At 37.7% G+C, this 15,312-nt stretch overlaps 1 long non-coding RNA gene across 1 annotated transcript in view; it reads right to left on the bottom strand.

Annotated features, from left to right (window-relative positions):
* The window catches only part of LOC122678139, a 29,427-nt gene extending 16,441 nt beyond the window's left edge, over positions 1-12,986 (bottom strand). Inside the window, exons 1-2 of the long non-coding RNA XR_006336006.1 lie at positions 12,945-12,986; positions 9,250-9,252 (exon numbers count right to left, since the gene is read on the bottom strand). This is a non-coding gene — a long non-coding RNA (uncharacterized LOC122678139). The remainder of the gene's footprint in view (positions 1-9,249; positions 9,253-12,944) is intronic.
* Between the last annotated feature and the right edge of the window lie 2,326 nt (positions 12,987-15,312).

Genomic DNA, 15,312 nt, shown 5'->3' with positions numbered 1-15,312 from the left:
TCTGGAAATTAGTTTATTTGTTCTATTAATATTAATATATGTTACTGTTCTTTCTTCATTTGTGTGTATACATTTTATTGATGCCTCTCTAGTCCTGCTTAAGATTTTTACCTTCCATTTTAACTTTGACATCTTTTTTGTTTGTTTGTCCTTGCTTGATAATTCTTGAGCATCCATTGTTGTTCTGATTATTGCTTAACATCCTCTGACATTTTGACTTTATCTTTTTAGGAAGCATATAGCTGTTTTTTGTAAAAATGAACATGCCTGGTGGCTCATATGGTAAAGACTCCGCCTGCAATGCGGGAGACCTGGGTTCAATCCCTGGGTTGGAAAGAGCCCCTGGTGAAGGAAAAGGCAACCCACTCCAGTATTCTTGCCTGGAGAATTCCATGGACAGAAGAGACTGGTGGGCTCCAGCTGTAGGGCCAAAAAGCGTTAGATATGACTGAGTGACTATCACTTTCACAAAATTTATTTTGTCTAAAATTCTAATTGTAGTTCTCATCTTGAATTTTATTTATTTATTTTTCTCATTGGTAAATATGTGTGGATGCATGCACACTCATACATAAAAAGTGTGCACACACACAACATAGGGACCATACAAGATATGGACCATTTATATTTCTTCTCAAATTCAGCAGAAACTTGGTAGTTATATAAGCTGCTTTTAGTTCTACCATTAATAAAATTTAAGTACTATACAAACATTCTACCATTAATAAAATTTAAGTACTTTACAAACATTTTACTCCTATTTTTAATGTTTGAGAGCCAGAAATGAAAAGGTTAATTCTACCCTATGTAAGATGAGAAACCCAACATATCTCCACTTTCCTGTCTACACCTTCCCCATTACTATTATTTGTAGTTCTAGCATAAGCTTTGCTTTCAAAATATTAAATTGTTTACACAAGATAGCTTCTCTTTTAGGCTGTCTGACTTATAATTCTCCTCTGTAGAATTCACAATAACAAACATATCTCGATAACATCTTTTATTGGTTTGAATGTTCATTTGTAATTTTACATTATGGAACATATGCGGTTTTTAAAACTTTTATTGGCGTATAGTTGCTTTACAATGTTGTGCTAGTCTCCGTTGTATAGCAAGGTGAATCAGTTATATGCTTTCATATATTCCCTCCTTTTTAGATTTCCTTCCCATCTAGGTCCCCACAGAGCAGTGAGAAGAGTTCCCTGTGCTATACAGTAGGTTCTTATTAGTTATTTCTTTTCTATATAGTAGTACATATAAAACATTACAGTATGTATATTGTAAAACATTATAAAACACAGAATTCCAATCTCACCTTATGTTGTTGATTTCTAAATCTATAGTACTAGAAGAATTTATTTTCTTCAAATTATCCTGAGAGAAACTATAAGGGAAAGGAACACTTCCCTTCTCCGTCTACAAGGCCAAACTACAGATACCAATGCCATTCAAAGATACTACAGCCAAGAAAGCTACAAGCCAATACACTCCGTGAACTTAACTGCAGAATTCTTAAGGAAATGTGGCAAATAGAATCCAGAAACTAGTTTTAATACTACTAAGTAGGGTTCATCCTAGGGATAGTTTTATAAGCAGAAGAACAATCAATGCAATTTAATATTTTAACAAACTAAAGAAGAAAAAATATTATCTTCTAAGTAAACACATAAAAACCTTTTGACAAAATTCAGCACTCATTCATGATACAAAATCTTAGGAAAGAGAAATACAAGGAACTTCCTAAAATTGATAAAAGCCATCTAACATAAATCCACAGCATTGTACTTAATGGTTTCTTTCTATAATAAGGAACAGATAAAGGAAGTTGACTCTTATCCTTTTCATCCAATACTGTACTAGAAGTCCTAGATGGATTGGAAAAGCAGAAGGAAAATGATTTTTGTTCAAAACAGTACAATCCTAATTTCTACAATGTAATTTGCAGAGACATGAATAGGCCTAGAAACTGTCATACAGAATGAAGTAAGTCAGAAAGAGAAAGACAAATATTGTATTGCTTTTGTTATATGCAGAATTGCTTATATACAGAGTCTAGAAAACTGGTGGAGATGAACTCATTTGCAAAGCAGAAACAGAGATTCAAATGTACAGAACAAACCTATGGGTGGCAAGAGGGAAAGGGGTGAGGGGACACACTCTTAAAGGGAATAGACCCAGCTCATACCTGAACCGCATGGCTGCTGGTTCGATCACTTGAGGTCCATCCTGCCCCGGTAGGGTAGTGATGGCCACTGAGGAGAGGACAAGTTCAAGCTAAAACCTCACTTCAGCCCTAACCCATGCTTCTCCAGGCCAACCTCCTACCAAGGTGATAGATGGCAGAAGAGTCTGAGGAAAAATATGGCTCGTGTTCATGTCAAATCCAGCTCTGCCACTAAAGCCACTGGGCACATCTCCATGGAGGTGGAGATGTGCCCAGTGTAAGGATGCTCCCACATAAGGACAAATCTTCAACACTACCATAGGAAATTGTATCATCTAATTTCAAAAAGAACAGAAAGTTAAGCAAAATGAGAAGACAAGAATTTGTCTCAACTGAAAGAACAAGAAAACCTCTGGAAAAAACAACTAACAAAACAAAAGTAAACTACCAGAGGAAGAATTCAAAATGTAATAAAAATGCTAAGTGAATTAAAGGAAACAATAAATAAATACAGGGAGAATTTTAACAAGGAACTAGAAAATATATACATATATATATAAAAGATAAGGTCAGAACTGAAGAATACAAAAACTGAAATGAAAAACACTATAAAAGACTTAATAGCAGACTAGGTGGTACTCAATAAAGGACAGAAATGAAATGAACCTAACATAAGCAGAAGACATTAAGAAGAGGTGGCAAGACTACACAGAAGAACTGTACAGAAAAGATCTTCACGACCCAGATAATCACAGTGGTGTGATCACTCACCAAGAGCCAGACATCCTGGAATGTGAAGTCAAGTGGGCCTTAGGAAGCATCACTACGAACAAAGCTAGTGGAGGTGATGAAATACCGGTTGAGCTATTTCAAATCCTAAAAGATGATGATGTGAAAGTACTGCACTCAATATGCCAGCAAATTTGGAAAACTCAGCAGTGGCCACAGGATTGGAAAAGGTCAGTTTTCATTCCAATCCCTAAGAAAGGCAATGCCAAAGAATGCTTGAACTACCGCACAATTGCACTCATCTCACATGCTAATAAAGTAATGCTCAAAATTCTCCAAGTCAAACTTCAACAATTCATGAACCATGAACTACCACATGTTCAAGCTGGTTTTAGAAAGGCAGACGAGCCAGAGATCAAATTGCCAACATCTGCTGGATCATCAAAAAAGCAAGAGAGTTCCAGAAAAACATCTATTTCTGCTTTATTGACTATGCCAAAGCCTTTGACTGTGTGGATCAACAAAAACTGTGGAAAATCCTTCAAGAGATGTGGATATCAGGCCATCTGACCTGCCTCTTGAGAAATCTGTGTGGAGGTCAGGAAGCAACAATTAGAACTAGACATGGAACAACAGACTGGTTCCAAATAGGAAAAGGAGTATGTCAAGGCTGTATATTGTCACCCTGCTTATTTAACTTATATGCAGAGAACATCATGAGAAATGCTGGGCTGGTTAAAGCACAAGCTGGAATCAAGATTGCTGGGAGAAATATCAATAACCTGAGATATGCAGAGGACACCAGTCTTATGGCAGAGAGAGAAGGAGAACTAAAGAGCCTCTTGATGAAAGTGAAAGAGGAGAGTGAAAAAGTTGGCTTAAAACTCAACATTCTGAAAACTAAGATCATGGCATCTGGTCCCATCACTACATGGCAAATAGATGGAGAAACAGTGGAAACAGTGACAGACTTTATTTTGGGGGGCTCCAAAATCACTTCAGATGGTGATTGCAGCAATGAAATTAAAAGACACTTACTCCTTGGAAGGAAAGTTATGACCAACCTAGACAGAAATTAAAAAGCAGAGACATTACTTTGCAAACAAAGGTCCATTTAGTCAAAGCTATGGTTTTTCCAGTAGTCATGTGTGGATGTGAGAGTTGGACTATAAAGAAAGCTGAGTGCCGAAGAATTGATGCTTTTGAACTGTGGTGTTGGAGAAGACTTTTGAGTCCCTTGGATTGCAAAGAGATCCAACCATTCCATCCTAAAGGAGATCAGTCCTGAGTGGTCGTTGGAAGGAATGATGTTGAAGCTGAAACTCCAATACTTTGGCCACCGGATGGGAAGAACTGACTCATTGGAAAAGACCCTGATGCTGGGAAAGATTGAAGGTGGGAGAAGGGGACAACAGAGGATGAGGTGGTTGGATGGCATCACTGACTCAATGGACATAAGTTTTGGCAAACTCTGGGAGTTGGTGATGGACAGGGAGGCCTGGCATGCTGCAGTCTGTGGGGTTGCAAAGAGCTGGATATGACTGAGCGTCTGAACTGAAGTGAACTGAGGTGATACAGAATTTATAAGTGATCTGGAAGATAAAATATGAAAGTTGCCCAATTGGATCTGGAAAAAAGAAAAGAAATTTATAAAATGAGAACAGTTTCGGGGATCTGTGGGAAATTAAGCCTATCAACATTCACATTACAGGAGTTTCAGGAGAAGAATAGAGAGAAAAGAGGGTTGAAACTGTATTTGATAAAATTATGGCCGAAAACTTCCCAAACCTGAAGAAGGAAACATATTTCTAAGTATAGGAAGGACAGAGGGTCCCAAATAAGGTGAAACAAAACATACCCTCACCAAAATGATAAAGTTCAGAGGAAATTCTAAAGGCAGCAAGAGTAGAACAAAGAGTCTTATCCAAGGAAACGACTGCAAGGATAATAGCTGATTTTTCTGCACAAACTTTGTAGGCCAGAAGGGAGTGGCATGATATATTCAAAGTGCTGAAAGGGAAAAAGATGCAACCTAGGGTACTCTACTGGGACAGAATTAATAGGAGAGTGAAAATGGGAATAAGACACAAGACGGTTGCTTCACTTTCAGATATGAACATCTGTTTGCTTTGGGTTTTTGAAGGCAGCAGTTAGCGATTATGATAATGTTTTGTTCAGTTGACATTACCACCGAGTTCCCTTCCTAGGAGAGAATGCTGTGAGCATCAGTGGTGATGTCTCAGACCCCTCCTCCAGGCTCCCAGTTTCCTGAGTTGTGGTCTTAAAACTCTTCTTTGATCCCCTGTTCCCAATTCTCTCCTTCACCTCCCTCCCTGCTCAGGTCTTTCATCTACAGACCATTTACTGTTGCATCTGGCAATGTTTTTTACCCTGAGAAAAATCTAAGTGCTTTTCTTTTTATGAATAATTTTCATACATTAACTGCTTCTTCTCTGATGATGAAGTTTCTAGAAATGTCAAACATATTGACTACTGTGAGCTCTTCATCTTCCTTCCGTCTCATGGAAATGAGATTTCCAGCAAACTGCAGGCTCCCCTGCATGTTCTCTGCTCTGACAAAACTTTTCTTAAGTAGATGAGTGATGATTCAGCAATTCTCATGGACAGTAAGACTCCAATATTTTTAAAAATCCACATTTATCCATAAGACTTTTTCACCTTTCTCACAAATGTGATATAGAAAGACACTTTTGAGACTATCATTCTTTATTTCTCCAAGTGTAATTATGAGTCATATAAATAAAGTTTATTTGTATGTTTCTGAATGGTAACTAAGGTTAAATACACACACATATCCAATATAAATAGCTTCATAAAATTAATTACAAGTACAATCACAATCCTTTTATTTTTTAGTTTCTTTGGTCCTTAAATGCCACATTAGCAGAAAGTCCAGCATTGTACCCACTTTTTAACTGTTTAGAAACTCTAGAAACTACTACAAAAGGCTCACTTGATTTTACTCACAAGAGAACACTATACTGATAAAACCACCATTTCATTGCTCCTGACTGCCATATGCTGTTTAATTCTCTTAGGCATCCTGACAGATAGTACTTGTCCATTGCTGTGAGGGATGATTCCATTTTCTTGTAAATTGGTAAAAAGTGCTCCACAATGAGCTTCCAAGATGCAGCTTTAAGCACTCATTTCTTTTGGCTCAAATTTCTAGCAGCTATCACTTATGGTAGTTTTTGAACTGTGGTATTGGAGAAGACTCTTGAGAGCTCCTTGGACTGCAAGAAAATCAAACCAGTCAATCCTAAAGGAAATCAGTTCTGAATATTTAGAAGCTGAAACTCCACTATTTTGGCCAAAGAACTGACTCATCGGAAAAGATTCTGATGTTTGGAAAGATTGAGAGCAGGAGGAGAAGGGGATGACAGAGGGTGAGATGGTTTGATGGCATCACTAACTCAATGGACATGAATTTGAGTAAGCTCCCAGAGTTGGTGATGGACAGGGAAGCCTGGCATGCTGCAGTCTATGGGGTTGCAAAGAGTCAGACACGACTGAGCAACTGAACTGAACTGAACCACTGATGGGGAGTACAGTCCTCATATTGCTTTTCTTTCTGGCAACCACATGCATTCCACTGGGGCATTCCTCATACCCAGAACTATGAGAACTCCCCTTCAAAGGGATACTGCCTTCAGTAACACCCAAGTGATTTCCTGTCCCAGTCTGTACCTTGATGTCATTGCCAATTTTTCTCTTTGAGAAAGAAAACCGTCAGTGATTGTATAATGTAATCTAGGATAAGATAAGGAATCATTCTGGGAAGTTATTAGGCTAATTTTGAGCACTGCAATCCGTCACCAAATGTCCAGATTTTAATAACAATTTTTAAAATATGAGAATAAGATGTTATATTTTGCTGCCATGGCTCCACTTGAAAACCTCAATTTAATGGGTAGCACTGGAGGAGCATTGCTGGGGAGACAAAAGGTGTTCTGGTCACTAGTACTAATAGAATTAGTAAATCAGAATGGACATGTGTAGGCAGTCTTGAGCTCATGTACCAACCTAGAAGAGAAGATACTATTTAGCAAGATGAGAAAGTATTGGGCAACATGCTTATAGGAATTTCAGTAGAGTCTCCAGGAAAACACCAATAGCAATATGTGCCCTACACTGAGGAGGGCTTAGTAACCCACTCCAGTATTCATGCCTGGAAAGTCAGTCCCATAAACAAAGGAGCCTGGTGGGCTACAGTTTGTGGGATTGCAAAAGAGTTGGACATGATTGAAGAGACTGAGCATATACACCCAATGTCACATTTAATTCTTCTTTTAAAGCTTGTTGGTGGAGTTTTATTTTCCTTTTTCAATTGAAGTATAGTTGATTTACAACACTGTGTTAATTTTAAGTGTATAGCAAAGTGATTCAATTATACATATATATTTTTCAGATTATTTCCCATTATAGTTTATTCAAGGATATTGATACTGCACTAAACAGTAAATCCTTGTTGCTTATCCATTTTATACAAACCATTTTAAGTTCTTTTAATTTTCTCCTTTCTTCTAAGAAGCAGTAAATAAAAGGCATTTGACAATTGTTTTGTTTTAAAGTTACAGTGACCTTGTTCGACATCAAGTTTGACAGTATGGGCTTGTATATCAGGTTCTACAAGTTCAGTTTTGTTCCTTTCAAATGTGAATAATTCAAAGAAACTTCTCAAAGGAAAGCTCAAAGTGAGGCCAACTTCCCAACGTACCAAGAAATATTATTCAGAGAAAACAAACTGTAACATTTGGTATAACTTACTTTGCCCAACTTCTTGAACCATATTCGTTTTATTAGTATTAAAAATCTTAGTTGTGTCATTTCTGCAGCTGATAGTGGTTTGGTCCAAACCAGAGTCTGTGGCAGCTGCAAAAATAAGGAAGCATCTTGTCTGTTGCCACGAGAGGATTAGAGTGTAACTCATAGCAAGTCTGCTCTATGCAGACTCCCACAGGTTTATCATGTAAGAATCAAAGTCACATGTCTCTACATGAGCCATGTTAGCTGAAAAACTTCCAGCCTAACAAGCTGAGAAATGTAACCACAAAAACCATGAGGCCTTCTACATTTAAAGGACAAATGAGTGAGGTATTCTTTTCTTAAAGGCCTTTTCTGCTACAGAAGCCTGTCCCATTCCTGCAGCTCTTAACTGACTCCTCAACCCTCATCAAAGATTCCCAAGGAGACAATGGTTGGGGAGATACTTCTAACAATACAGACCTCTCCTTCAAGACCAGTGCATTTTGCTCTTCTTCAGCTTCTACTGCCAATTCAAAGCCCCAGACTAGTGTTTTCTTAAATGGTTTTGAACCCATAATCAAAGCAAGAAATTCATGTTCATCCAGATCCTGTATATACATATGTAAAACTAAAGCAAAAGCTTCATGAAAAATATTTATCCTTACTGCATATAATAGGCTCTGATAATCTCTATTTTATTCTGTTTAATTTTGGCACAGTTGCTGCAGACCACCAAGTTGACTTTGTTACACACATGTCATGACCCTCAGTTTATAAAGCACTGCCAAAGTTCAGTACTTCTCACAACCAGCTGTTCAGAAAAATCACCCAGAGAGTCTTCAAAAATAGTACATCAGGGCTAGGGAAGGGCAAATGGAGAGTGATGACACTAAAGGAAGGCAGACCATTTCTGCTAATTATTTGCTGTGTGACCTTGGATAAGTTACTTAACCTCTCTGAGTTTCAGTGTCCTCACCTGTCAAATGATAATAATAGGGCCTTTCATACAGAGCTATTGTGTCATGAAATGACATAATGCAGCAAGCCACTGCATGCTCAGTCATGTCTGACTCTGCGACCCCATGGACTGTAGTCCTCGCCAGACTCCTCTGTCCATGAAATTTTCCAGGCAAGAGTACTGGAGTGGGTTGTCATTTCCTATTTCAGGGGCTCTTCCCAACTCAGGGATCGAATCCGGGTCTCCTGTGTCTCCTGCATTGGCAGGTGGATTCTTTACCATCTGCGCCACTTGGGAAGCCCATAATACAGCAAAACACATTTAAGTATGAAATGTGGTAAGCATGGTAAGAAGGTATTAATATTATTCTTAACAATCTTGCAACTACACTATTTCTCTGGTTGGGTTGCATTACTTATATCTAATGGGAATTTTTCACAATATGTTGTCATCTACCTGAAATACTGTGCCATTACTTGCATCCGAAGTGGGTTAGAACTCAGTCACCTCATTAATACCTTGCCTGGCTACTACATTGGAGATGCCTAAATAAGTAGTAATGAGATGACCGAATCCTAACCTGCCTTTGACCCCCACAAAGGTATTAATGAGGTGACCAGGTTTTAACCTGCTCTTGACTTCATGTATATGGTTTTCAAAGCAGGTGAGACCCTGTTTTTAAAAGGTTATTAAAACATCAAATCATGAACCTCATTTGGCTTTTTAAAGACATGAATGAGAGATATAAAGGAAAGAAATATACAGAGCTAATTAGAATGCCTCTAATCTTAATCTTTTATGTGGTCTTACACCAGTTTTCCTGAAGAACTACAGTAGATTGCAATTCACATTATTTAAGTAAATATTTGGTTTTTTCCAGAAAATTATTTTCAATTTAACACAAAGGTCCTAAATGGAATCAAGTAGTGAGTATTTATTGAAAAGCTAACACTGACCACACTAAATGAAGTACTATGAGGATACTAGGAAAATGTGAAAGGTAATCTCTTCCCTTAAAGTGCTCACAATGTGGTTGAGAAAAACTGTTTTTAGAGATAGTACAGTTGACCCTTGAACAACATGAATCTGAACTGTGATGATCCACTATAGGCAATTTTTTTCAATAGTAAATGCTACAATACTACAAAATCTGTGGTCGGTTGAAACTGTAAATGTGGAACCTCAGATACGAAGAGTAAAGTTATATATCGATTTTAGGATCTGTGCTTAATCCCAGTGTTGTCCAGGGAACAATGATCTATTAGCAGAAATTTGAGGCTAGTAAGACCAATCATTAGGAGATGATTGCCACTGAAAAGATAGTTTGTTTCAGAGGAGGCAGGCAAGGTCATGGGGGGCCACACAGGAAGAATCAGTGAGGAGGTGGGGAGAGAGGAAACTGGGTGAAAGACTTCATTGTGGTTCCTACAGGAAGGAACAGGTAGGCTTAAATTAGCTAGTTTGAACCATCTTAGAATAATTAAGACACAGGAGCCATCACTAGTTGTCTGGCACTTGGCCCAGGATTAATTAGAGCAGGTGAGTGGTGACCCAAGTGTGAAGGAAGTGATTGGGCTGTGAACCCTAGATCGGTTGGTTTGTGTGTGAAAAGTACTCTTGTGAGTGAGTTCTTTACCATCAGTAGGAGTTGGCTAAACCTGGGAGAGGCACTCGCTCCAGGCTCAGCAAGGCCCCACATGTCAAAGCATCAGAATGTCAGAGCATCAGCATATAGAAAATTAAAGACATGCTTAATGCAGAAATAACTCAAAACTTGGTAAATGTTAACAGCATAGTGTACCATTAATAAGTGTGTAATATACCAAAAGAATTGAAGAATTGAGAGAAAATGATTCTCAGCCTTGGCAATATTTTGGAATCTCCAGGAAATTACAAAAGTACTGCTCTTGAGACCCATCCTGGATTGTGACTTTAATCTATCTATGGTGCACCTGGGCATCAGGAATTTTAAGGTGCAACCTAGGTTAAAAAGCAATGATTTAGAGTGGGAGTGAAGAGGACAGGTGGGGACAAGTATATTTGGACCTTTAATATCCCCAAACTGGCCAGTTTATGCCTCACATTCTGCAGTAGAGAGAAAGGAAAAAAGGAGAATAAAATAATAATATTGTAGAGAATAATGGATCTAATAATAATCTAACATGTATTTAGTAACTGCTACGTGTCACGTTCATTTTAGGTACTTTGACACATTATCTAATTTTCTCCCTAGAACCATAAAAGAGTAGTATTAAATTTCTTAACTTTATTGGAACTGAAATTCTGAAATGGTAAATGATATGCCTTCAAGCCTCAGCTAATGTGTTGATAAAATAAGTGTATCTTCTCTTCCAAATTATAATCTCATTATTTTTTAAAGAGGAAGTTATTTTCTGTCCAAGTATACAATATTTTCCCTATCTAATAACCCAAACATAAAATGTTTTCTTTATATCCAACTTTAAATACATCTTGCTTTGACTAAATACAAATTTATTTTATTTCAAAGAAATCTTGAACGCTGATATAGTTTATATTTATAATCTTTTTTTGTCTAGCATTTTAATTTCTGTTAGGCTTCTGTATCATCCCCATCTCATCTGGTTATGGCTAGACTGAGAATGAAGGTAGTGAAGTGCATAAGACTGGGGGTTATCCAACCTTGGCCCTCCAAAATTTCATCTATACTGATTGATCTAAAAGGGATGGTCACATGATCTAAGCTGAACCAATCAGAGTGCTTCCACTGAGACTGCAACTGGAGAAGCTAAAGAGAGTGTGTGTTTATTTCTTGTGGATTGTAGGCTGCAAGCAAAGAGACCTGAACTTCCTTGAGATCTTGACTAAGGTATGAGAGAATGAGATCAGAATGAAAAGAGATGAAAAACAAGTAGATGTTTAGATAGATCCAAGAGATAGATAAGCTTCTATTATTATTTGAGCTTCTGGATTTAATCAGGCTTAAATGCAAACATCTCCACCCATGGACTTAATATTTGTATGAACCAAAAGATTTCCCTTTTACTTAAGACTTTTTGAATTTCTGTCAATTGCAACTGTCAATTACACAATCAGATGTCTCAAAAAAAAAAAAACCCACAAATTAATTAGGACAAAGACCTATCCAATTTAATGAATGTATACTCAAGAAAAGTTTAAACTAGGATATGTTTATCTTCTTATGTGGACAACTATTGCCTTGAAGTGTGCAGGTTCTTCAGATAAAATGTAAAATAAGACTATACTACACATTCAAAATTAATGATATATTACTCTGGAATGGTGCTTTACAGACAAAGTCTAAGGTTCCCAATGACAAATTAGTCAATCAGTCAAAATCAATTACTAATCATCTGCTGTGTGTCAAAAAATGTGAAGTGTACTAGGAAGTTCCAAATGTGTACAGAGATGCTCCCAAGATACAGAGAACATGTTACTTACTACTTTCAAGAAGCTCACTAGTTGTGGGGAAAATATGGACCCAAATTAACCATTGCTCTAAGGTAAGGAATACATGGTAAGTTGCCAAATGAACAGTATGAAAATACTTTAAGGATTGTTTTGTTGCTCAGTCACCAAGTCGTGGCTGACTGTAACCCCATGGACAGCAGCATGCCAGACCTTCCTGTCCCTCACCAGTTCATGTCCATTGCATTGGTGATGCAGTCCAACTATCTCATCCTCTGTCACTCTGTTCTCCTTCTACCCTCAATCTTTCCCATCATCAGAGTCTTTTCCAATGAGTTGGCTCTTCGCATCAGGTAGCCAAAGTATTGGAGCTTCAGCATCAGTCCTTCCAGTGAGTATTCAGGGTTACATATGTTCAAAGGAATGAGCAATCATTGTTAGATGGAACTGATTAGGAACACTTTTCTTGGTTTTATTAGAGGATATGTAACCTGACCTGTGCCTTGAAGAATGGAAAGATTTAACAGAGGGATTACTTTTGCCTACAAAGAGAAAATCCCACATAACATACTTGTCTAGTACTAGACCAAAGGAAGTAGAATTCAATGCAGCAGAAAACCATCTGTTTATCTCTACTCCCAAAGTATTATTACTTGTTTATTATTTGAAATGAAAAAAAATAGATGTAGTAAAAACATAAGTCACATACTGAGCTTCCTTGGTGGCTCAGATGGTAAAGAATCCGCCTGCAGTTCAGGAGACCTGGGTTTGATCCCCGGGTCATGAAGATCCCCTGGAGAAGGGAATGACTACCCACTCCAGTATTCTTCCCTGGAGAATCCCATGGACAGAGGAGCCTGGTGGGCTACAGTCCATGGGGTTACAAAGAGTCAGACACAACTGACTAACACATACTAAAGTGAAAGTGAAAGTTGCTCAGTCGTGTCTGACTCTTTGCAACCCATGGAATTCTCCAGGCCAGAATACTGCAGTGGGTAACCTTTCCCTTCTCCAGGGGATCTTCCCAACCCAGGATCGAACCCAGGTCTCCCGCATTGCGGGCAGATTCTTTACCAGTTGAGCCACAAGGGAAGCCCAAGAATACTGGAGTGGGTAGCCTATCCCTTCTCCAGCAGATCTTCCTGACCCAGGAATCAAACCAGAGTCTCCTGCATTGCAGGCGGCTTCTTTACCAACTGAACTATCAGGGACACACACTGAGGCACATACTAATCCAGACGGTCATGATTCTTGCCCCAAAGGGATTTTATTCTATTTAAAATGTTCATAAACTTAACAAATCATTGTTTTGATTAATACCTATAGGACAGAGCACCCACCTCTGATTAAGAAAAGTGAGAATAATATTCTTAGGCAAAGTATCATCTGAACTAAACTTTAGCAAAGGCTGAGTAGAAGTTAGCAAATATTCTGAAATGAGAAAAAGCATACATGGTGAATCAAAAGGTCAAAGTGATTATAGTGAGGTATGTGAAAGAGCAAAAAGGGCAACAAATGAGTTTAAACTCTGTAGAGGGGAAAAAAAAAAAAAAAAGGCTATCGAGCAGCTATTCTCCAAGAGTGTAAGCCTGTGGTGCTCTCTGAGGCATTTTCAGAGTCTATGAAATCACCTAATTTTTGCAAAAATGCTGGTAAATTATCCCCCTTTAGAAGCTCATTTTCTCGAGTATACACTGGGGCTTTCCACCATACATTTGGAAGATCTACATAAAAGAATTAACCAATATATTCCAAGCAATAAATTATGATATAACAAAACAGATGCATAAAAAATACATTCAAGGTATAGACAGACTACCGTAACAGATTACAAAAAAGCTCATGAACATGGTTTCAGATTCTCTATGACAGTTAATCTTTAAGAAACCAGCACTTTTTGAAGTTTGAGGTAGTATAAAAGAAGGATATTCACAATGATCTAAAAAAGCCACTAAAATACTGCTCCCTTTTCCATCTGTCTGATACTAGATTTCCTGCATATTCTGCAGTGAAAATCACAGATCACAATAGATTTAATAAAGACTCGGATAAGATAATTCCAGTTTATTAAGCCAGAACTTTAGAACATGTTAAAACATGTCAAACAATTGTACTCTCATAACTACAGCTGGCCTTTGAAAAACGTGGAGGTTAATCCTTCATATAATTTATAGTCACTCCGTATCTATAATTCATCTGCATTCATGCATTCAACCAACCAACCATAGACTGTGTAGTACTATAGTATTTACTGTTGAAAAATATTGGTACACAAACAGACCTGTGCAGTTCAAATCCTCATTGTTAGGGGTCAGCTGTAATTTTGGGGGCAATGTAGTTATTCTGCATAAGAAAATATTTACTACTGATAAATTAAAAAATGTTTTATTTTTGGCTATAGAGTGATATAACCACATAAGCTGTTTAGGGTTCTTAATAATTTTTAAGAGTGTAAAAGGGATCTGAGACCAAAAGTTTGAGAATGGTGATCACAGAATCTGTCATGAGGATTCTGTTTATATCTCTTTGAGAACTCTTTTCTTGATCCTGTGTGTTTGATGAATGTTCAGTAAGCTTTCTCAATAAATGTTGAGTCACTTCACTTTCATTCAGTCACTGTTTTGAACTGCCCATTGTTGTAAGCCTGAATGAATAAATGGATCTTGCTCTCACATCACTACTGCCTCTTTTGTCCTGAATCCTCATTTCCCATTGATGTGTCAGAAGTAATGGCTGCTATTACAACCATTGAAGAGAAGCGTGTAAGGATCGATGAGCAACAAGATCAAATTCACAAATGTGTCTACCTCTCTGCAAAGCACTCTGTCTTGATTAAAAAAAAAATAACTTGAAATTGACTAGGGAGGCAGTGTTGTTTCCCTGTAGATTCCAGTACATTATAAAAGGCAAGACTTAAAAACACACAAACATTAGAATATTTGAAGGCAGCAAAAGTTATGACTTGTTCTCCAACTCTGAACCAAATACTTGTGGAAAAGATTTTAATGACTAATCCCTTATCTTTAGAAGAAGAAAAAAATCTGATTTCTTTCTTTGCTTTGAAGTTTCTGAATATTTCTGGCTGTTTGCCCCACATTTTGATCTTTGGATAAAGATGCTGTCCCCAGGCTCCTTGCCTTCTGAGGTCCACTAGGAAAATCTCTCTGAAAAATTTTACACATATTATGTTTAATACTTGATGGCCAAAAGATTTCAGGAAAAATCTAAACATACACTCAGATGCAAAACTCTATGATGCTCTGCAGGAACATGGTCTGGACAC

Source organism: Cervus elaphus, chromosome 3 (assembly GCF_910594005.1).
Source record: "Cervus elaphus chromosome 3, mCerEla1.1, whole genome shotgun sequence".
Taxonomy (NCBI): domain Eukaryota; kingdom Metazoa; phylum Chordata; class Mammalia; order Artiodactyla; family Cervidae; genus Cervus; species Cervus elaphus.
The sequence above is the reverse complement of the archived record's forward strand: the minus strand, read 5'-3'. Positions and strand labels throughout refer to the sequence as shown.